This window comes from Saccopteryx bilineata, chromosome 7 (assembly GCF_036850765.1).
Source record: "Saccopteryx bilineata isolate mSacBil1 chromosome 7, mSacBil1_pri_phased_curated, whole genome shotgun sequence".
In the NCBI taxonomy this organism is placed as follows: Eukaryota; Metazoa; Chordata; class Mammalia; order Chiroptera; family Emballonuridae; genus Saccopteryx; species Saccopteryx bilineata.
In genome coordinates this window covers 26,559,544-26,581,993 of record NC_089496.1, presented here as the reverse complement: position 1 = coordinate 26,581,993, position 22,450 = coordinate 26,559,544, and the positions used below count along the sequence as shown (strand labels likewise).

At 42.3% G+C, this 22,450-nt stretch overlaps 1 protein-coding gene across 9 annotated transcripts in view; it reads right to left on the bottom strand.

Moving 5' to 3' along the window:
• DYNC1I1 (dynein cytoplasmic 1 intermediate chain 1) overlaps nucleotides 1–22,450 on the bottom strand; it is a 343,873-nt gene that overhangs the window by 91,436 nt on the left and 229,987 nt on the right. The window lies entirely within an intron of this gene.

The window sequence follows — 22,450 nt, the reverse complement described above, 5'->3', positions numbered from 1 at the left end:
CACACTGCAAGTTATGTGCTTTGAGCTCCATTTGATTAGATCCACAGTTGTTGGCTGTCTCTATTAAATCAAGCCCCACACTTGCAAATGACACCAATAGAGAGAGCAGCCAAATAATATAGGAAGAGAACGAACATGGCTCCTTTAGTTTCCACAGGGCCTCTTTACAAATTAATTTCCTTTTGTAATCCACAGGGTGATGTGTTGGGAAGTAGGTTCCTGAAATGGATTTGATTCCTATTTCGGATTCTGCACAAGCAGCTGGACCCAGGCCCTCTGGTGTCTATGCAGAAAATGCGCAGAGACTGAAATTCAAGTTCAAGCAGGATCTGTTGCTACTGCTGTGTAACTCCTTTAAGACACAGTTTCTTCATTTAGGTTAAAAAAACACCATCCTAGAGAAAAGGCCACCTTCTTTCCTTTTAATGGTTTTAGGCTGTTCCAGCTCCTCAGAATGCAAAAGCAGAAGTTACTCTGATTCTTCATAAATAAAATTGATTGGATTAGTATTAAGCTCTTTTCCATGCTGGTCAGAAGACCGTACATAGCCTTTAGGGTAAAACACAAAATTTATGTCCGAGAGGCAGAATGGGAAATTTTTTTTCCATATCCCTATGGTACCAGTGTTGTGTAAAGAATCATGAGATGGTAATCAAGACTGATAGGCTGTGTGAAAATTGTGTTAAATATATCAGCTTAATTTTTTCATGGGAAAAATGAAATGGGCACTTTGAACTTGTAAATTTCTCAAGGGCTGGAAATGGCATGCTTCTCTTTTCTGTGCTGGGTTTTGTGCCTAAGACAGTTCCTGAGAACTCGTAGGTATCTGTATTCATTTCCTATTGCTGCTGTGACTCATTGCCACCCATAATGTGGCTTCAAATAATACAAATTTATTACCTTGCAGTTCTGGAGGTTAGAAGAGAAAAAACGGAAGGGTTGGCAGGGCTCTGGGAGAGAATCTATCTCCTTGTCTTCTTACCAGCTTCTGGAGGCCAGCCTAATTTCTTGGCTCATGGCTGGCAACTTTTCACCTTCGAGGTAGCAGTGGCCAGTCAAGTCTTGTTCACATTACACCACTTTTATTCCGTTTCCTTCTGAATCTCACTCTTCTGCCGTCCTCTTTCACGCTTATAAAGACCCTTGTTGTTACATTGGGTCCACCCAGATAATCCAGGATGATATTCCTTTTTTTTTTATTTTTATTAATGTTAATGGGGTGACATCAATAAATCAGGGTACATATATTCAAAGAAAACATGTCCAGATGATCTTGTCATTCACTTATGTTGCATACCCATCACCCAAAGTCAGATTGTCCTCCGTCACCTTTTATCTAGTTTTCTTTGTGCCCCTCCCCCTCCCCCTCTCCTCCTTCCCTCCCGCGTCCCCCTCCCCCCCCCAACCACCACACTCTTGTCCATGTCTCTTAGTCTCGTTTCTATGTCCCACCAATGTATGGAATCATGTAGTTCTTGTTTTTTTCTGATTTACTAATTTCACTCCATATAATGTTATCAAGATCCCACCATGTTGTTGTAAATGATCCGATGTCATCATTTCTTATGGCTGAGTAGTATTCCATAGTGTATATGTGCCACATCTTCTTTACAGGATGATATTCTTTTTTTTTTTTTGTATTTTTCTGAAGCTGGAAACGGGGAGAGACAGTCAGACAGACTCCCGCATGCGCCCCTCCGGGATCCACCCGGCACGCTCACCAGGGGGCGATGCTCTGCCCACCAGGGGGTGATGCTCTGCCCCTCCCGGGCGTCGCTCTGTCGCAACCAGAGCCACTCTAGTGCCTGGGGCAGAGGCCATGCAGCCATCCCCAACGCCCGGGCCATCTTTGCTCCAATGGAGCCTCTGCTGCAGGAGGGGAAGAGAGAGACAGAGAGGAAGGAGAGGGGGAGGGGTGGAGAGGCAGATGGGCGCTTCTCCTGTGTGCCCTGGCCGGGAATCGAACCTGGGACTTCTACACACCAGGCCGACGCTCTACCACTGAGCAAAACGGCCAGGGCCCAGGATGATATTCTTATCTCAAGATCCTTAACTCCATCATATCTGCAAAGTCCCTTTTGCGGTGTGAAGTAATGTTTACACAGGTTCTCGGTATTAGGAGGTGGACATTTTTGGGTGGCCATTATTCTGCCTATTACAATGTTCCAAAAATATCTGATCAACCTGTAAATATTTTGAGAAAATGGTAAACTAAACACTTTAAATTAATTTGTAAGTTTAGCTAATTCCCACAGCTCATCACTAGTCAAGGTCATGGTCACATGTATACTGTATATTTCTGATTCCCCCACCCCCAACACAACGTTCATACTCATTCAACCTCACGTTCAAATGATGCTGTTTTAGCTTTAAAAATGCACTCTGCCTCTATCTATTCTAGTCTCTTTTGCCTGGTGAACAGGCTATAATCTGTTATGACATATTTTCCTAACCAAGTTAAGTGAATTGTTTACTGTCACATAGAGACAAAGATATAGCCATAATAGAGATTTAAAACTCTTGTTCACTTCCTTTGCATTTCAATTAGCTTTCTCCAATTACCATTTTAAACAGATCAACCAACAACAACAAAAAAGGAGGTGGTAATCTTCAGGCAGGAATATAGACTCACAGAGCATATTGAAACCCTACCAGAGAAAATCAAAGCTCTGCCAATATTAACAACCTGACTCTTCTGTCTTCTCCCTCCAAAGTAAATCCCTCAAATCTGAGTCACAATCACTGAAGTACTCTCCCACTAGAGTTGCTACCAACCATCATGCCAATCAAGATCTGTACACCTGTGTCAAAACTTTTTCAAATTTGTCCCCATGGCATTCAAAATATATGACAATAAACTACTTCCAACTGCCACCCAATTCTTCTCCTGCCAATGCAGTTTCAGGATAATTTTGGCAAGCAACCTACAGAACTATAGTGACGAACAATTTCATTTTTTTTTTTTTTGGTATTTTTCTGAGGCTGGAAACGGGGAGAGACAGTCAGACAGACTCCCGCATGCGCCCGACCGGGATCCACTTGGCATGCCCACCAGGAGGCGATGCTCTGCCCCTCCGGGGCATCACTCTGTTGCGACCAGAGCCACTCTAGCGCCTGGGGCAGAGACCAAGGAGCCATCCCCAGCGCCCGGGCCATCTTTGCTCCAGGAGCCTCGGCTGCGGGAGGGGAAGAGAGAGACAGAGAGGAAGGAGAGGGGGAGGGGTGGAGAAGCAGATGGGCGCTTCTCCTGTGTGCCCTGGCTGGGAATCGAACCCGGGACTTCTGCACGCCAGGCTGACGCTCTACCACTGAGCCAACCGGCCAGGGCCCAATTTCATATTTTCATTTTGGAATATTTCAATTGTTTGGAAGCAACTGACATTTTAAGCCTGTTAGTCTGTGTCACTTGGTAAACTTCTACCAGTTCTCAGTTAAAGCAATCACAGGGACCTTGTCGTATCTTGAACTAAATTGTAGCATTCAGAAAAGTTTGACAATCTACTATAATTGTCCAACATCAGTTCTATCAATGTATCATATATAACTGGAGTCAACGAATAATTTGGAATAATTGGAAATTATTTAAGTATGTTGACAGAAAGAGATAAGTATTGAGAACCAGGTGCACACACAACAACACTTCAGAATTTTATACTCCAGGCACTCTTTTAAATCTGATAATGATGCCATATTACATTAGCGACAAAGTTCACAGATTTACTGACTGATTATCTTAAACACACACAGAATATCTCCTTGTGGCCTGGAGGAAATACCTGTGTGAGACTCATAAGGTGTAAATTCTCTTAGCAATTTTCTCTGAAGTTCTAGTAGGTCACTAAATATTAAGCACCCACTGTTTTTCCATATATACCTAAGGTGGGTTTAACAAAGCACAGAGCTCTCACTGAAGAATGTGAATTTCTATGGGAAAATCTATTTCAAAGGTAAACAAACCTTTACTTTATTCCTTATTTAATTCTCTATTCTTGTATATGAGACTTAAAATATAAAGTGGGCAAATTGATATACGTGGAGTTGATAATATTTAATATCAAGAAGCAAGACAAATAAACCCAGAATAAAGTTGAATTTCTACTTAACTACTTCTGGAGTCATTTGCCAGGTCAAAGGTAGAGTTGAAGAAATTGGTCAAAAGGCAAAACAAAGAAAAAAAAAGAAAATTAAACTACTTTTTTCCCAAGGCAATCAGTTTCATTTTCTTACCGGTATATAACTCAGCTTTTCACCGCACTCCCTTCCAAAATGCAAACAAGGGCTATAGCTAGCTATACGTTGTCACACATCTGGAAGACTATTTTAAAACACATTCAAAATGTTTTGACTACATGATGCCAAGCATCTGGCAATACACACTTTTCTTAGGTATTTTTCCTCTATAGAATTCAGTCTTGTGTAGATAGTCATTGTGCCAGATTTTGAACTACACGTTTTGTGGAATGACAAAAATATATATGCAAAGGTAAGGTTTTCCTTATGATTCTGATTCAGGTAGATTTAAATGATGTTAACAGACTTGCTGTTGATTCTTGCATTATTTGCCCCCCCAAAGCCCTTAGTGGTCTCTATTGGTCATTCCCACCCCAGGAACATTCTCTTCCAAATGAACAGCACTCACTCATCTAAATAGTAACTGACTTTATTGGTTTCATTTCACAGCGAAGATGAGGGAAAGTGAGGCTTCTAGTTTTCCCTAATAAGAACCAGCCTCAGGAATACCAGTGGTTCACCAACCATCCTCAAACCATTTGCAGGATCTTGAGGTAGGAGGTAGGTATTCTTCATGTGAGGTCGCCTCCCTCCAAATGCAGACCAGCCCAGCCTTCCAAAGACCTTTTTCACAAGCTAACCTAGCCATCCCTTTTTTCACTCCACTTTCAACTTTTCATACCAAGTCTTAAGTGTGATGACACCCCAGTGGGTGAAATATGCACTAAGTACCTGAGCTTTATAGCTTGCACCCTACACAGATCGCAATTCTGCCTTTGGACCTAAGGGAGGAGGGATACATTCTTCATAAGCAGGGTCCACCCACCTTCATCATGGGGCCTTGGCACCCAGCATGGTGCTAGACACAATAAATGTCTGCCGAATGGTCTGGGTTAAAGAAATGCTTTCTGCCCCCATGTGGAAATATAGATCGTGACATTTCAAACTGAAATAAAATTGAACAGTGGTCAGGTGTCAGCCTAAGCAGTGTTCACGGTTTGGATAAGTCATGAATAGCTGGCTACTGGGACAGGTCTGCCAGGTCCTACTTGCATTAGGGTGCTACTGATCAAATGTAAAGATTGTATGTATTGTAAACTCTGGGGACGGTGGAGTACCCACTTGCATTTATTTAAGCTTCCCTGAGACAAAGAATAAACAGGTAGGGGAGAGAATCATTCTATCTCCTTCACAGAACATTCCGCAACCCAATGGCTTCAGTCCTACAAGTTGCTGGGCCATGCAGGGTTCTGAAGCGTGATCAGCAACAGTGACTCTGCAGCCATGGAAACCAGCCTGTGTTGTGATGCTCACTCTGGAGGTGAGTGACGGCCAGCCCTGGGTGTCTGACAGAGAAGGGGATGGGGCTTGGGTGCTAGAGTCCCAGCAAACTGCTATTAGCACCCCAGCACGGTCCTTGGAACCTCATTCATGAACACACTTGCACCTTCCTTTGGGAGGTCCAGGAAAAAGTGGGCTCATCTGAAGAGCTCAGAGCTCCTAAACTGCAGATGAGATGACAACTATAGGATTATGGTTTTATACTATTAACAAGATCTCATTTAACTAGTCGTGTGTGACCTCGGGAAATCTGGATTTCATAGAAAGCTTTCATACATAGACAGAAATAGGAAAAAGGACTTGAATGACATCAAGCAACATGATTATTTTGGCTATTTTATAAACATGTATAATAGTCTAAGAGATTGCTATTTCACTTTTAAATGTATTCTAAATCAAATAGTTGAAGCAGTTTCATGATCCTTTAAGTTAAAAACATACCTAAGAAAAATGGAGAAAGCATCCTAAAAGGTTAACAGTTCCAAGGTGGAGAATGTAGTTTAACTGAGAATTCCTTAAGAAAGTTGGGTTTCTTTGTAGGTTTTATAAATAACAGCAATTGGTGGCTAATACTTCTAACCTTTAGTCAGTTTTGTGTTGATGAAAAATTAGAATCAGAGATTATTACTTTCACAAAGAATGTTTAGACATCCCAGTGACATGATCACTATATAAAATATAATTCCAATTATCTCAGTTTAAACACTAACTATGACAGTTCAAACCATTTAATTTTTCTACTACAGAAACTATTGTAATAACTTTAACTGCTTTTTAGATTATCTCAATTCTTTGAGATGAAGTATGACGGAGGATCAAAATAATCTTTGTAAATTGAGCTCTATTGCAAAAAAAATGATTTCCATTCTTCAGCAGGGATATTCACAGATAGGATAACCTTTCGGATGCCTTTCCCGCATAGTTCTCTCCTTCCCCTACCTCTCCTGTCTCTCCGGCTCAAAGAAAACCTAACACATGAAAACAGGCTCTCCTTAATGATCCCCTTCCCTCTGCTTTCTCCCAATTCTCTTTCATTCTCATTCCCAACTTTGCATCTCTCTTCTCATTTTCCTTTTTCCTTTCCGGGGAATGACCACCTCAAAGGATTAATTCAGAACAGGCAGCAGAAAACGGTAACAAGAGTGGGCAAATCAGGATGTGGATTTAAAATCAAGAGGTATTTTAAAGGAGGAGAGTTACTCAAATTAAACATATGTTAAGAATATGGGTTTGTTGTTCATGGCATACCTGCTGCCTGTGATCCCACCCTCATCGGATCAGCCTTCAAGGGCAGAGCATTCCCTGGTGGAATAATAAATACAGCGGCTTGAGTGGATATGGATCTGAGCAGTCCAGCGGCTTCCTTTCCTCATGGTCTGACTTCACTGTTGGAACACAGGTGGTAACTGAACTAGCTGAACTAGTGAAATAGATCACAGCCCCTCAGGCTCGGAGCCAGAGAGAATAGAATTCAGGCTCCAAATTATCAGACTCTGGGCATGTGTAAATTCTAATATGGGTCTTGGCATGCATACCAAACTTTGTTTCAACTGATACTGCCTGTTTTCCAACGCATCATCTTTCTTAGCGTTATACATGTAAACTATGCAGTAAAAACCCATTCGCTGGTCTTTTTAAAAGCATGTTGTGCATAACTTTAGAGTGCTTTTCTTTTTTTCTTTTTTTTTTTCTTTTTTTTTTAAATTTATTTTTTATAGAGACAGAGAGTGAGTCAGAGAAAGGGATAGACAGGGACAGACAGACAGGAATGGAGAGAGATGAGAAGCATCAATCATTAGTTTTTCATTGCGCGTTGCAACACCTTAGTTGTTCATTGATTGCTTTCTCATATGTGCCTTGACTGCGGGCCTTCAGCAGACCGAGTAACCCCTTGCTGGAGCCAGCGACCTTGGGCTCAAGCTGGTGGAATTTTTGCTCAAACCAGATGAGCCCGTGCTCAAGCTGGAGACCTCGGGGTCTCAAACCTGGGTCCTCTGCATCCCAGTCCGACGCTCTATCCACTGCGCCACCGCCTGGTCAGGCTAGAGTGCTTTTCTTTGGGCTAACCTGCCATTGACCTAAAGGTATGGCAAATTGTGCTCTGTAGGTAAAAATGAAAAGCCTTGCTCTATTTCTACATTTTATTCTTCCCAATGTATTGTATTTACAGTTCTCTGCTGTCTTGGGATTACGTACCCAAACATTATTGAGACGAACTAGTCACAAACTATACTTGCTAAAAGTTTTCAGTAGAAAAAAAAAAAAAGTTTTCAGTAGGAACTATGTAAAATTTAAATACATGATTTATTTACTTATATCTACCCTTCCTTGATTTAGAGGAGTTTTGAGGTTGAAGGAAGTAATGTAATATATTTACGGGTCAAATTATTTCACTGTTAGGCAATATTCAACAGTCTTGGGTTTCTCTAGATAAGAATCCACATTATAGGCCCTGGCCGGTTGGCTCAGTGGTAGAGCGTCGGCCTGGTGTGCGGGGGACCCGGGTTCGATTCCCGGCCAGGGCACACAGGAGAAGTGCCCATTTGCTTCTCCACCCCCCCCCTCCTTCCTCTCTGTCTCTCTCTTCCCCTCCCGCAGCCAAGGCTCCATTGGAGCAAAGATGGCCCCGGGCGCTGGGGATGGCTCCTTGGCCTCTGCCCCAGGCGCTAGAGTGGCTCTGGTCGTGGCAGAGCGACGCCCCGAAGGGACAGAGCATCGCCCCCTGGTGGGCGTGCCGGGTGGATCCCGGTCCGGTGCATGCGGGAGTCTGTCTGTCTCTCCCCGTTTCCAGCTTCAGAAAAATACAAAAAAAAAAAAAAAAAAAAGAATCCACATTATAGACAACATTAAAATATCCATAAAGGTTTTGATGGAAATATTTTAAATTTGGTATTGAAATAATATGGGTCTGAGAAGGCCTAGAGGCTCCTTGATGATTTATTTTGACATTATTCCTAGAACACAAGAACTTCCTGACTAGTTGTGAAATGGGGACAGAATAATAAATAGGTAACTGGCTTCCCTTATATTGTCTATAAAAAATAGTGCTTGGCTGACTAAATGAATAGTGTTGGGAAATAAATATTTTCTGAGTCCCTCAAGTATTTCATAAATGTATGTTTATGAACCATAATATACAAACAACAAAACATTCCTAACTCTTCATGAAAGCAATCAGGCCCTTGATGTTTGATTCCTGGTTCAGGTTATCACACACTCTAAGCGTTAATATAGTTTCATTGCAGCGAGAACCTCCCCCACATCAGCAGATACCATATCAGAAGACCTGATATGTGAAAATGTCTACTCATATGAAAGATAGTTTGGTGAGTATAAATATTTACTTTAAAAACATTCATTTAGTGCCCTGGTTGGTTGGCTCAGCGGTAGAGCGTCGGCCTGGCGTGCGGGGGACCCAGGTTCAATTCCCGGCCAGGGCACATAGGAGAAGCACCCATTTGCTTCTCCCCCCCCTCCCCCCTCCTTCCTCTCTGTCTCTCTCTTCCCCTCCCGCAGCCAAGGCTCCATTGGAGCAAAGATGGCCCGGGCGCTGGGGATGGCTCCTTGGCCTCTGCCCCAGGCGCTAGAGTGGCTCTGGTCACGGCAGAGTGACGCCCCGGAGGGGCAGAGCATCGCCCCCTGGTGGGCAGAGCCTCGCCCCTGGTGGGCGTGCCGGGTGGATCCCGGTCGGGCGCATGCGGGAGTCTGTCTGACTGTCTCTCCCCGTTTCCAGCTTCAGAAAAATAAAAAATAAAAAACCCAAAAAACAACAACATTCATTTAGTTATCTCTTTTGGTGAGCTGTAGGTGATTTAAGAACTGGCCTTCTTTCTCCTTGTTGCCTGAATTTGTTCTGATGTTTTACAGAATGTGGCTTAAATGCCCCTCTTACAAAGAAGAGAACCTATTGTAATGTTCTAAAGACAGGAGGTTTATGTTAAGCCTGTCTCAGTAGCTTTCAATATATAGAGAAGGGAAAAGAAAGTGAGATTAAGATCCAATATTAGCAAGTCTTCACAATTTTATTAAATGTATGAAAGGAAATGACATGAAACACACAGAGGGCATGCTCAGAAGCCTGGTTCTGGGGATCGGAGACGCCAGGCAGAGCGCAGGTAGAACTTCCCCTTCCCTGAGCATCTTCCCCAAAGTGAAGTCTTTTCAACAACTGGAATGACAATAGGTTGACACAATGTTGTTATGCCTTTGATAAAATGATGGTAAAGAAGCCCAGTTGGGGACAAAGATGGTGAGACACATGAGGAAGGTGAGGGTGCCAGAGATGGGTGTGGGGGACAGGTGGTAGGTATTATATCTGCGTCCTCATTCTCACCCTCGGAATGTGCCACAGCCAGCTGCCCTGCTCCCAGACACCGTCCCTTTGACATTCCCATGTGACTTTGCCTATGTTCATGATGAGCAGTCCTACAGGAGGGGAAGCACCCTGGGAGGCTCTCCAGCACTGGCCGGAGACGGGATGGTTTACCCCAGGACCGCGGCATAAGCAATGTTCAAGCGAGGCGAGGTGGTGACTTGGCAGGGAAGACAAAATCACTTAGGAGAATTTAAGGTTTGAATAAGCAGTCGATCCAGAAAACCACAAAGGTTCCTTCAAACTCTGAGATTCTACTATTCTACTAGCCCATATATTAATAGGTCTCATGAAAAAAGCAGTAAGTCCTATATGAGAAACAAGTACATGAAAAACAAAAGCAAAAGCTGAACAAACAAACAAATCTCCCCTTATTTCCCATATGGGAGAACAGCGTTAAACTATCTTAAAATAGGATTTTGACATAGCTGGGCTTTACATTTCCATTTACTTAAAGAACAATTAGGAGATAAAACAAAAATATAATCTCTGGCTACAAATATTAATTGGGTATGGGTGCTGAACTATGGCTTAGTAGTTAAGATTGGAGAATACAATGTCTCTTTTGCTAAAACAAAATTAAATTGATTTTATAATGGAAACATCCATGAGACCACACAAATTCTGTGCACTTTTGTCTGTTCTCGCGCGCGCGCGCACACACACACACACACACACGCGCGCGCACACTTCGCTGTTAATGGAGCATATTCGCTTTGATTGTGGAACTCTTTCTAGACAATAAGAGCCGCAATTCTAGTTTTTATACTTATAAAATGCTCAAAATGTGTTCCTTTCTGGGAGAACTAATAAATCCTGTGCCACCTTTGAGAGTCAAGCCCTTTCAAGCCCATCAACTGTTGTTTGAAACATTCTGATTTTATTTTTGTAGAATCTTTGTCCCAGGTTTTCTGAAAGGCTCTGAGCCTTGAGATGAACATTCTTCTGGTGGCAATTTTAATATAGCTGAATGCTTCTATTTGTGCTATGGGCAGCGCACACGATAATATACATCATTAAATTAATACTGTTCCCATACAGAAGTTCTTTTCCAGGAGTTGTTTGCCGGCTGCCCAGCTGTGGGATCAGAGGGTGGGATACTTTTGATTTTAGACATAAGAAAGAGGAAGGGGGAGCCAGGCTTTTAGTGATGGAGCCTTTGGGGGCCCTGGGTAAGCTATTATACATCTTGTGCCAGAGAACACAGTGGGCGACATCCCTATTCACACAGAACCCCCACCGAGGTTAAAACCCACATATAAGGCCAACTAATTTGCTATAATGTGGACCAAGAGCACTTTCTTTTAGAAATAGTGGGTATGAGTGTATGTGTGTGTGTGTGTGTGGGGGGGGTGTATGTGTGTGTGTGTGTGGGGGGATATACGTGTGTGTGCCCGCGTGGGCGCGCGCATGCAGGATGGAGGTGGGGGGGAGGGGGAGAGGGCTGAATAAGCCAAAGGGGACACTTGTGTGTAAGCTGCTTATCTGCTCTTCTTAGGAAGGTGAGGGGGTCCTGGCAACATTTTGTGGGCTTTAAGGACATTAAGGACATTTTGGACTTTCTCTGTATCATGCTTTGGAAGGTTTTTTTTCCCATTATTTCATCCTGTCTCTGTAACACAATCTCTTTACATAGTTTATCTCAGGAAATGACAATTGGCTGTCAAATCCCATGCAAATTGATTAGAAATGACAGCTTAAAGGAATAGATCTTCTGCAGAGAAGAAAGTTTTTACTTAAACTCTTATATCTTCAACCCTTTTTCTTTTACCCCTTCTTGCTTAATTTTATGATTTCAATTAGATCATTTAAAAATCAACACATCACATACCAACCTCCCATAAGACCAATCATAGGATTTGATGATTTTTCTGATACACAGGGTAGGGTTTCCAATCTGCATTATTTTATCGACTGAATTCTAAACCAAACCAATGCCGCCATGTGTTTTTAAACATCTCTAATCAGAACCGTCTGGAGAGGCACGGCTTTGCAAAGGCGTCCCTTTCAGGACACTGCGGATTTTGTCACTGCTTGAGGTTTGGGCAAACCATCAACATCACTATAATTCTCTTTTATGAAATATAGCTTTTGACTAGGATTTTTAGAGTCTTGGGTGTGTGTGTGCATTTATATGAGTGTGGGTACTTGTGCATAATTTTTGCTCCTGTCCTTTTCTCTTTTCAGAAAATCATATATATAACGAACTTATTTTAAAGAAATAAAGGTTTGTATTGTATATAAAAATAATTTCAACTACTGAACATCACGCCACACCAAATTATCAAACTGTAAAAAAAAAACCACTGTTAGATAACACACCTTTTGTACGTAGGGGCTGGGAATATTTTTTAAACAAATCAAAAGAGAACATCAGTTTTAGAGAACAAGAGCAAAAGAAAAGTGTAGATATATTTAAAATGATTATGGCAACAATGATTTGTAACATTGTAACTCAGCACATTTATGAGGAGATTACAATTAAAAATTGACTAAACCTTTCACCTAAGAAAAGCAATGTCTTGTTTAATTCTTTATCCTCCAATAAACATACCATTTCAAAATGATAAATCAAACAGAAGCATGGTAAAAGCTAAGTGTAGATAACTTGTTACAACAAAGGTTAAAAAAGGAGGTAGGATGATGATTTTACTTGCAAAAATTCTCTTTGATGATAATGTTTCCAAGCAATTTAAAAAATCAATCTAGAAAATGTAAAAAAAAAAAAAATAGCTTTTTTGCTGAGAGCCACCATCTGAGATGAATTAAAACAATAATGTGACTATTGGAGAATATTAATGTCTCTGTATTTATTAATAACATGATATGTTCAAACAACCCTTTTCATTCAACAATATTAGGCAACTTATATATAAATACACACATATACACACATGCAAATCAGAAGGTTTTGGTCAAGTTTGTAGAAGGGAATAAAAGGTTTATTTTTTTTTAGAAATAGATGGCCTAAAGTCCAGAAGTGGGTCTGCACCTACAATATAATGATGCCAAAGCAACACACAGCACCCTCCTCCCCCGCCAGGTTATAACAGCCTAAAACACTCTTGGAAGGTGCTAATGGCCTGGGGCACGCCACCCCTAATCTTGCTGCTTGCTATCCTCTTTCTTCACATGGAGTCCTCTATGCCCACATTCCTGAGAGAGAGGGTTGCCCTTCTAAAACTTCCCATTTAGACCACCTGGTATATTTTAAAACCTGCTTTTCCCCATATTAATTACAATGCTACAGGATAAAAGAAAGGCACGATCTAACGTTCCAGAGAACGGGAGCCCCACCAAGGCAACCTGGATCATATGTCTTTAGGAAGGACTGCTCTTAGCAGAGAGGCTAATCTGGTCTTAGATGAAAGTGTAACGCCTGTCAGCCTCATCTTCCTTACTCTTGCTCTGGGGTCCACAGAGTGAGTTCAGCTAGTCTCTACAGACTTCAGTGCAGCCATATTAGCTGTGAACAGAGCAGAGGTTCCTACATGAACCCTCTGCCTGGGGCAATCAGTGAGTCATTAAGCCTTGGAAGCACATGCGTGTATACCTTGCACAAGGATGAAGCAGAGTAGCAGGGATGATACGCAAGCCACTCACACGAGGACAGCAGCACCAGCTACTGAAGTGCTGAGATCATGTCGCACTCGTTGGTTAGACGCTTTCCTCCAGGTCCTCCCAGTCTTCCCCTGTGGCCTGCCAACCCCGGATCCTCCCTTTTTCACTCAGCAACTGAGGATGCAATTTCTGATACAATGGGGGGCCCTTATCCAGGTTATCTGGACAGGGCCATATTGATTGTTACGTTTTTTGAATTTCATCTCTGCAAATTACAGAATAATTACAGTTGACATTTGCTGGTTACTTACTCTGTTCCTGGCACTCAGTGCTTCATACGTATTGATTTATTCCAATCTCACGTATGTCTTGCGCAAGGTCACAGAGCTTCTAAATGGTGGTACCCAAACGATAATCCTAGGCTGTACGACCATATAGCCTACTGGCAACCACTATGTGCTTAACTGCTTCCCAGCACTCAGTAAATATATCATCGCCATTTAGTTATGAATCAAATGTTTAAATGATTGAAATGAGGGAACTTTGGAATAGCCTCAGGTTCCCTCTTCACTTGGCATTTGTATAGAAAAAGCTCACATGGAGATCTGACTAATGTGGAAGGAACCAGTCAAGTGAGGGAACAGGGCACAGTGGGGACTGGGGGAAACTCAAGAGTTCTTGTGGAGATAAGACAACCTCTTCTCAGCTCCAGCCAATTGTTATCTTGGGGACCTGGCCATGCTGGGTACCCCATAAATATCTGTTGAATGAATGAGTAAATGAATAAATCTAAGGTGAAATTTCTTTTTTTATTTTTATTTTTTTTATTTTACAGAGACAGAGAGAGTATCAGAAAGAGGGATAGACAGGGACAGACAGACAGAAACGGAAAGAGATGAGAAGCATCAATCATTAGTTTTTCGTTGCGACACCTTAGTTGCTCATTGATTGCTTCCTCATATGTGCCTTGACCGCAGGCCTTCAGCAGACTGAATGACCCCTTGCTCAAGCCAGCGACCTTGGGTCCAAGCTGGTGAGCTTTGCTCAAACCAGATGAGCCCGCGCTCAAGCTGGCGACCTCGGGGTCTCGAACCTGGGTCCTTCCGCATCCCAGTCCAACGCTCTATCCACTGCACCACCGCCTGGTCAGGCTGAAATTTCTTTAGCAATATTTTCAAGTGAGAAAAATAAGAATATTAATGTTGAAGCTTTCTCCTATGGGACTTTCATGCAATAACAGTTAAACAACCAAAGTAAAGAAAACACTTTATCTTCTCTAAGCATGGCTCCCTAAAACTCCTATGTTCAGGCTCTCACCCCCGATATAATGGTATTTGGAAATGGGGACTTTAGGAGGTAATTAGGTTTAGACAAGGTCATAAGAATGGGCCTTCATGATGGTATTAGACACCAGAACAGCTTGCTATCTACCTCTGCTATGTGAGGAAGTTTCTAGAAGGCAGCTATCTCCAAGACCGAAAAGAGGCTGGCACATTGATCTTGGACTTAACAGTTTCCTGAACGGTGGAAAAATTATTCTGTAGTTTAAGCCACCCAGTCTATCATATTTGTTATGGCAATCTGAACAGACTAATACACCTATATTATGTTTTTTATCCTCACAATAATCCCAAGAAATAATTAGAAATCCAGCAGCATTCAGCACAGACCCCTGAGAACACCCACTTCCCTTATCTCACAGTGAGTGGCTGGCGGCAGGGTGGAGAGGACAGCTGAAGAAAGCCCAGGTCAGACAGTTTTAGCACAGGGGCATGCTTGCTATCTACCTAGGAATGGGAGAGAGGGCACTTAGGGAACTGAAAAAAATCTTCAATGTTGGGGTCCTATGCCTCAACATCTATGTGTACATCAATGGGGCAGAGCGAATGCCAGGAAGTCTTAGATCGTTTTTGGAATATGAAACTTTAGCTTGATCACTTGCAGTGGGACATGGCAAGACAAAGAAGACAATTTAGAAATGATTTGTTGAAAGGTGCAGGCTCATGGAGTCCCCTCCAAACTCACTCACTCAGTCACTAGTAAGAGATGCGGTCTCCTTCCTTGCTATTTTCAGATAAGGAATCGTCCATCTACGATACAATCTGTTTGCTATAATCCTGCTGATAATTCTAATTTCCCTAGATACATCCCAGCGATCTGCCTCTTCTTGTGTTACTTCTTGGAGGAAATTCCAGAAAGAGGGCAGATAAAGAATGAAAGCTGGCAAGGCAGTTTCTCTGCTTCCAGCTTCCTAGGGCAAAAAAAGAAAAAGAAGTTCCCGCTGTTTGATTTAATAAGAATCAGTGTCTAGCGCAAGCCTCCATCATCAGACCAGTCAGACTCAATTGGCATAAAGGACGTGTTTCCGAATGTCTGCATTTCATTTCAGCACGTACAGTGAAACTCCCTTCTGCCTCTTCCCAAAGGCACAAAATAGCCCCACTGCACGGCTGCTCCTCTGGTTGGATCCATATAATTTGTATCTTCTATGTCAGAGCTTAATTTTACCTTTATGTCATCTGCATTCTTTAATTTTCCATAATTGTATGCTTGGAAATGTGTATCACACTCTATACGACAATGGTTGAGGTTTCCTCTCTGGGTTTCTCCAGCCTGCAGTAGACCCAGTATCACATTTGAAAACTATTTGGATCTTCCTTCCATTACTTAAATGTTCTTGTCCTTGTTCCTTGTTTTCCAGTTACTAAGCACCTATTATATACTTTCATTGTGTCATCCTAGGGACGCATCTTGAACATGTAGCCTTAGTCATCAAAGAATGTTTTATTCATTCATTTACTTCTCTTTTATCACTTTTACTGAGTAACCACTCCTTGTCACATCCAAGGAAAAAGCTTACAAAATTCTTTTTCTTTTCTTCTTCTTCTTTTTTTAATCAGCCAGGCAATAAGAAAATGACCTTTTCTTTAATTAAAAAAAAAATAGTTAAGTCACCTTTTTAACACTGCTTTGGTCTTGGAAAATGCATTTGAATTAATTTATATCTTTGTGGCTATACCTGTTCCGTCAGTTTGGATTATGGACCACAATCTGGGGTGGGGGAAGGTAAAAAATTGAGGGGAGAAAAATTAAACTTATTTTTTTTATTTATTCGTTTTAGAGAGGAGAGAGTGAGAGAGAGAGAGAGAGAGAGAGAGAGAGAGAGAGAGAGAGAGAGAAAGGGGGGAGGAGCAGGAATTATCAACTCCTGTATGTGCCTTGACCAGACAAGTGCAGGGTTTCGATCTGGCGACCTCAGCATTCCAGGTCGACACTTTATCCACTGCGCCACCACAGGTCAGGCAAAAAAATCAAGCTCATTGAAATAAACTTCATGGTTCCACCAGAGACTGGAGCCAGTCTTCTTTCCATAACATGACAACAAAGCCTCGACAGCTCCCCCAGGTCACTCAGCAGAGTGGTCAGCTAGGGCTGGGGCTGCAGGTCCTGCCTTTCTGTTCCCTCTCCTCACCACCAGCCCATTTTTTCACCCGGGTCACCATTACTCCTCACGGGGGTTGAGGGTCAGGCCGCGGGGGACTCTCTTCAAGGACAGCAGGAACCTCACACGGAACCAAAGCCTGATGATTGGCTAATGCTGTGAGTTGTGATCTCATCTATAACCTTTATAAGATTCTTGATGACAAGTGAGGTCACACACAGGGACAAAGTCAACTGAGGATTTAATACTGGCACAAATGAGGTCCATTAATATCACCCTACTTCACATTCTGCTTTTTCCCTGAAGACGTGAAGGTTTCAGGTCATTTTTCTGTTTCAGGTCATTGTCATATAATCCTTAAAAAGAGAATGCTAAGAACAAAGAAACCAAATCAGGAAAAAATAAAAGTAAAAATAAAAACCTCTGACCAAGCCAAGCCTCTAAATATAACTTTTCCACTTACCTCAATGTAGATAATTCTAAGATATATATTTCTGATTCTATTCATTCTGTTTAAAAGAGAAAGACCACACCAGGGTAAGCAAGGCAGGGTGGTCAGGATGCATAATCTAATGACAGTGTGTGAAGCCACTACAGAGGACAACAGGAGAGCTGCCAGGTCGTGCGGTGGGGCCGAGTGGCTGATTTCTATGCAGAGTCCACTGATATTTTCCAAGTATGGACAGCTCTTACTGAAATGAAAATGGAAAATGCAGGACCGGAGCCCACACGAAGTATTCCGTTTGGTAAAGAGACGAAACTGCCCATGGAAGTAGAAGGTATTTGGCCTTGTGATTCTTAACAGAGAAATGAGCCTTCATACAGCAATTTTTCCTGATTAGGCTAAAAGCCTGCCAGCCTTCACAACAGAACGCTGGACTGATGTCTGTTTCCTGTGCATTTGCTTCCTCGTGCCTGACACGATGCTTTTCTGAGCCAGATAATTTGTTTGCAATTACACGCTTTTGAAAAACATGACGAATCCGCACATCAAACAATGGATAGCTGCGATTCTTCCAAAATGATAGCAGTACAATCATTGTAAGGCACCTGTTGGTTCCCCTGTCCACAGTCCTCTTCCCTACTAAGCAAATTGTCTAATTATGAAATTACTGCCACATCTCAGGGGAATGTGGCAGCACAAACTACCTGATCTCAGTGAGATAGTGTCTAGAAGAGGCCAGATGTAATAAGTCAGTTTCACCAGAGACCAGAAAGGATGGAGACGCAAACCGAGGAGTGGGGGCTGGGTTTTTCTCATACCTGTTTTAATTCTGTGGGCTCTCCAAATTCTCCTTTAGGTTTGGGAGAAGTTGCCACCATTCATCAGTTAACAAGAAATGTGTGTTGTAACTGAGAAGTCCTTGGCAATCAAGGTCTCCAATGTGTTGTTTTTATTTCTAGACTGGCAGTGTTAATGATATATATATCAAAGTAGTTTATTTTTCAAAGCCCCCGCTACTGACAGCCTCACCGCTGCCTTGCCATCATATCCCTCCCCAGCCCGGACACAGCTAGAGGGGTCCTGAGTGGCCCAGGTGCCCCTCTGAATCTTTCCCACACAGGAGTCCTGAGGGACAGGAAGGAAAGCGCCCTGAGGTCGCTGGTGGGTGGACACTCTGCTGCCTGATGATTCTAGGCCCAGGATCTAGTTCAGGGGTCCCCAAACTATGGCCTGCGGGCCACATGTGGCCCCCTGAGGCCATTTATCCGGCCCCCGCTGCACCTCCGATAGGGGCACCTCTTTCATTGGTGGTCAGCGAGAGGAGCACAGGACCCATCCTCATCCTGTGCTCCGGGAGTACTGTATGTGGCGGTGCCACAAAGCACAGCATGGCTCACGTACAGTACTACTTCCGGTGACGTGGGATGCACGCATCACGGCTCTGGAAGCGCATTATATCACCTGTTACGGCTAGCAGTGACAAATATGGAACAGGACATTGACCAGAATCTCATTAGCCAAAAGCAGGCCCATAGTTCCCATTGAAATACTGGTCAGTTTGTTGATTTAAATTTACTTGTTCTTTATTTTAAACATTGTATTTGTTCCCCCCTTTTTTTTTTACTTTAAAATATGTGCAGTGTGCATAGGGATTTGTTCATAGTTTTTTTTATAGTCCGGCCCTCCAGGGAGGGCCTGAGGGACAGTGAACTGGCCCCCTGTGTAAAAAGTTTGGGGACCCCTGATCTAGTTGATGCTTTGCATCAGGCCAGGAACGCCAGAAAGGCTGTCCTGCCGTGCTACCGAGAACTGTCGCCAATCCAGGAGTGATCCGCACACGACCCGAGGCCTCTCTCAGGGGTTGCTGATCACCCTCTTGTGGTCAACATCCTCCTTGCAGTAGCCACCTCTAGTACCCTGTCTGGCCAACACTGCAGAAGTGGCGGGCTGCAAAGATACACTTTGAACCAACTGCACCGCCTTGGTTAGCGAGGCTCACGTTCTCCCATCCCTGAGTGCAGCCGAGGAGACTGAGCCTCGCTTCCGGACCTGGTTCTACTGTTCACTAGCTGGGGAACACTTAAAGTGCAAGGTGTGTCAGCTAGAAAAGAAGAAGAAGAAAATCTTTTTTGCTGCACTGCCGTAAGAAGCAATGAGATCATAAAGGCGGGAGTGTTGGCAAAATGTAAAATACAGGCAAACGAAATTATACCCACTGTGGGTACTCGAGTTCAGTGCAGGCACCGAACTGCCCTTGTTATTTTCTCCCTCCACCTGACCTCCTTCCACTAATTCATCTGTAACTCCTCCGACTGCCTCAGTTACAGCTGGCTTGGTCTCCCGTCAGCTCAGGCACACTCAGTATTATAGCACTTTGTTTGCTTTCTGACAACCATTGGTATTTACCTGGCATTTATCCTAACTTCATGGGTATCAATTGTAACAAGGTGTTGTCACTATTCAAAAAAAATAAAATAAAAATGGAACTTTTCAACTCTCCCATGTCCATTGTCCCTATGTCATGTTGAATGTGGTCTTGAACTCATTCTGGAAAAACAACTCTGGGTCTTCTGACCATCTCCCACAACAGCAGATCCCAGGAACAAGTGGGTCACAGGACGCGTGTGCATGTCGGAGGCCGGCAGGTCGGAAGGCAGAGGGGGAGTTGGTTAGGAAATTTCTCAAACAGAGTCACGTAGATTAGCATCAGAGTGATAAAGGTGAGAAAAGCCACACTAGTTGGGCCGAAGAGGAGAAGAAACTATGGGGCAAGAAGAAAAGTATTGGTAACCCCCTCCAAATAGAGAAGCTGACCACTTTTGTCACCTTATCCCCTTTCTTCATCTTCCCTCTGCGTTCCAGGGGTTTCCAACTATTACTACATATTCAAACCACCAGGGGTCCCCAGAAGGGCTTCCAATTACTTGGGTTATAGACACTTCTTCCTCCTCTCCTGGGAGGGACCAAAGCTCTTTCCCTTTTCATTTTCATAAAGCTGGCGATGCATTCTGCCCCCTACAGTTAAATCAGCTTCAGAGAAATAATTTAACCACAGAAACAAGGTGCTATCGTGGCATTCAGCAATTTAGGTTTTCATAAGATTTTCTAAATGTGTTTTTCATGGATCTTAAGGGTCATTTATATGAACTACTTATCATTCCTGTCTGAGTAGCACAATCATGATTTTCAACATCTTTAAATTAAGTAGATTTTATTTGGTACCTAGACTCTTATGGTCTTCACGGTCATTTGCAAGTGTCACATAATCAACCCCAAAGTTTAAAAGTATCAGAATGCTCACTTTTCTTCTACTGAGAATACTAAGTAGAGGCTAGAATCCCCATCTGCTTCTAGTCACCAGATGAAATGAAGATAGTAATAGGAATTTGTGCGGGAGGCACGAAGATATTTTAGTCAGCATATTTTGTTAGGATAATTGCAGTACTCCTGACATTTTTTTAAAAGCAGGAATACATTTTCTTCTAAATATATATATAATATATATATATTATATATGGGATCATTTAATGGAGAAACTAAAAATAAAATTACATACATGTTGGTGAGATTGTTAGTAAATAATACCAAAGACACCAGCAGAGGACAAGAAGATGCTCTTTTCAATCAATATTGGTATTAATGTTTATGTGATAAAACAGGTAATTTAAAAATGCCAGTTAATTCCAGAAGCCTTTGAAATTTGTTTCTTATCTTAGCCTTATTATGCTGCTACTGACCTATTCACTATGCAATGTTGTGAATATTATCCACATTATCAAACTGTTATTGTCACAGGCTACTTATAGTCAGTTAATATGAATTTTAGATAAACAGCATGTACATTGATTAAAACAATATATTGTTACCTCTTATTTTTTTTAACATTCAAGATATACTTTATGTAACAACAAAATAGTTTAAATGGCGCTGTTTTTACAAATGTGCTTCTGCTTATCCATAATCCTTTTAGTATTTTTCTGGTAATTCAGCAAACTTCTTAAAATTGAACAAAATTAAGATATTGTGCTTCTATGTTTACCAAAAGAGCACATCAAACTGACAAATTTGATAATCTTAAAAAAAAAAAAAGGGTGGGGGAAACTGCTCTTATTTCAAAGGTTCAAAAAAAAAGTAAGGGTTATTTACTATGCAGACCTAGAATTCTTGTTGTTTTTAAGATAGCAAATTAGAAAAACATGGCCAGAGCTAGAGGCTACTCAATCAGGCTGAGGCTGGGCCTCTTATTCCGGCAGCTCCTGTTCCTCATGCTATATCTGATAATGTTCTAAAGTCTAAACATATTTGAGCTCAAAAAGATGCTCAGCTCTTAAGATATAAAATGGCGCTAACCTTCCAAATATCAACAGCTTTACTCGCTCTCTTCAACTGATGTAATTGTATTCAGAGGAAACCTCCTCTCAGTATGTATGAATTGTAATATTTAAGGAACTGAAACTTTGAGCTGGAATGTTTGTTTTGCATTTTCCTGTGCCTAATCACAGGATAAGGGCATTAATAGAGGGGTTGGCGTACTGGCCACTGCTGAGGACTATTATTTAGGCAGAGTCATGGCAACAGAGCAAAGCTGAATGCTTGCGAGTGTAGCATAATTTCAGCCTGTTTGTGTTGAATGGAGGAGAAGATAGACGTATGAAAAGACACAAGGAGTAAAGTAGCCAAAACTATTTAAAATGATCTCTGCACTTGTAAACTGGAAGCAGCATCTATATTTCTCAACAATTCCAGAAAGATTCATAAATTTAAGGTATTCCCTTAAACCAGCTACCAAAACATTATTATCTATAAGCAAGATGGCGCCCGTAGACTTAAAATTGGCGAAATCCCATTGAACTGCATTTCAGAGAGAGTAGAAAACTTGATCTGCTCCAAGGGTAGTGCTCCGAGGATATCCATGTGGGTGGGCGAGCATCCGCCGCTGCTCAGCAGAGGAAGTGGTACACCAGGATTTCTTCATAAGTGCGAGTTCTTTATAAACTCATCTTTATGGGGGCGGTTTTAAATAGAAAGAAAATGACACACAGTCCCCAACCAGGCTTCC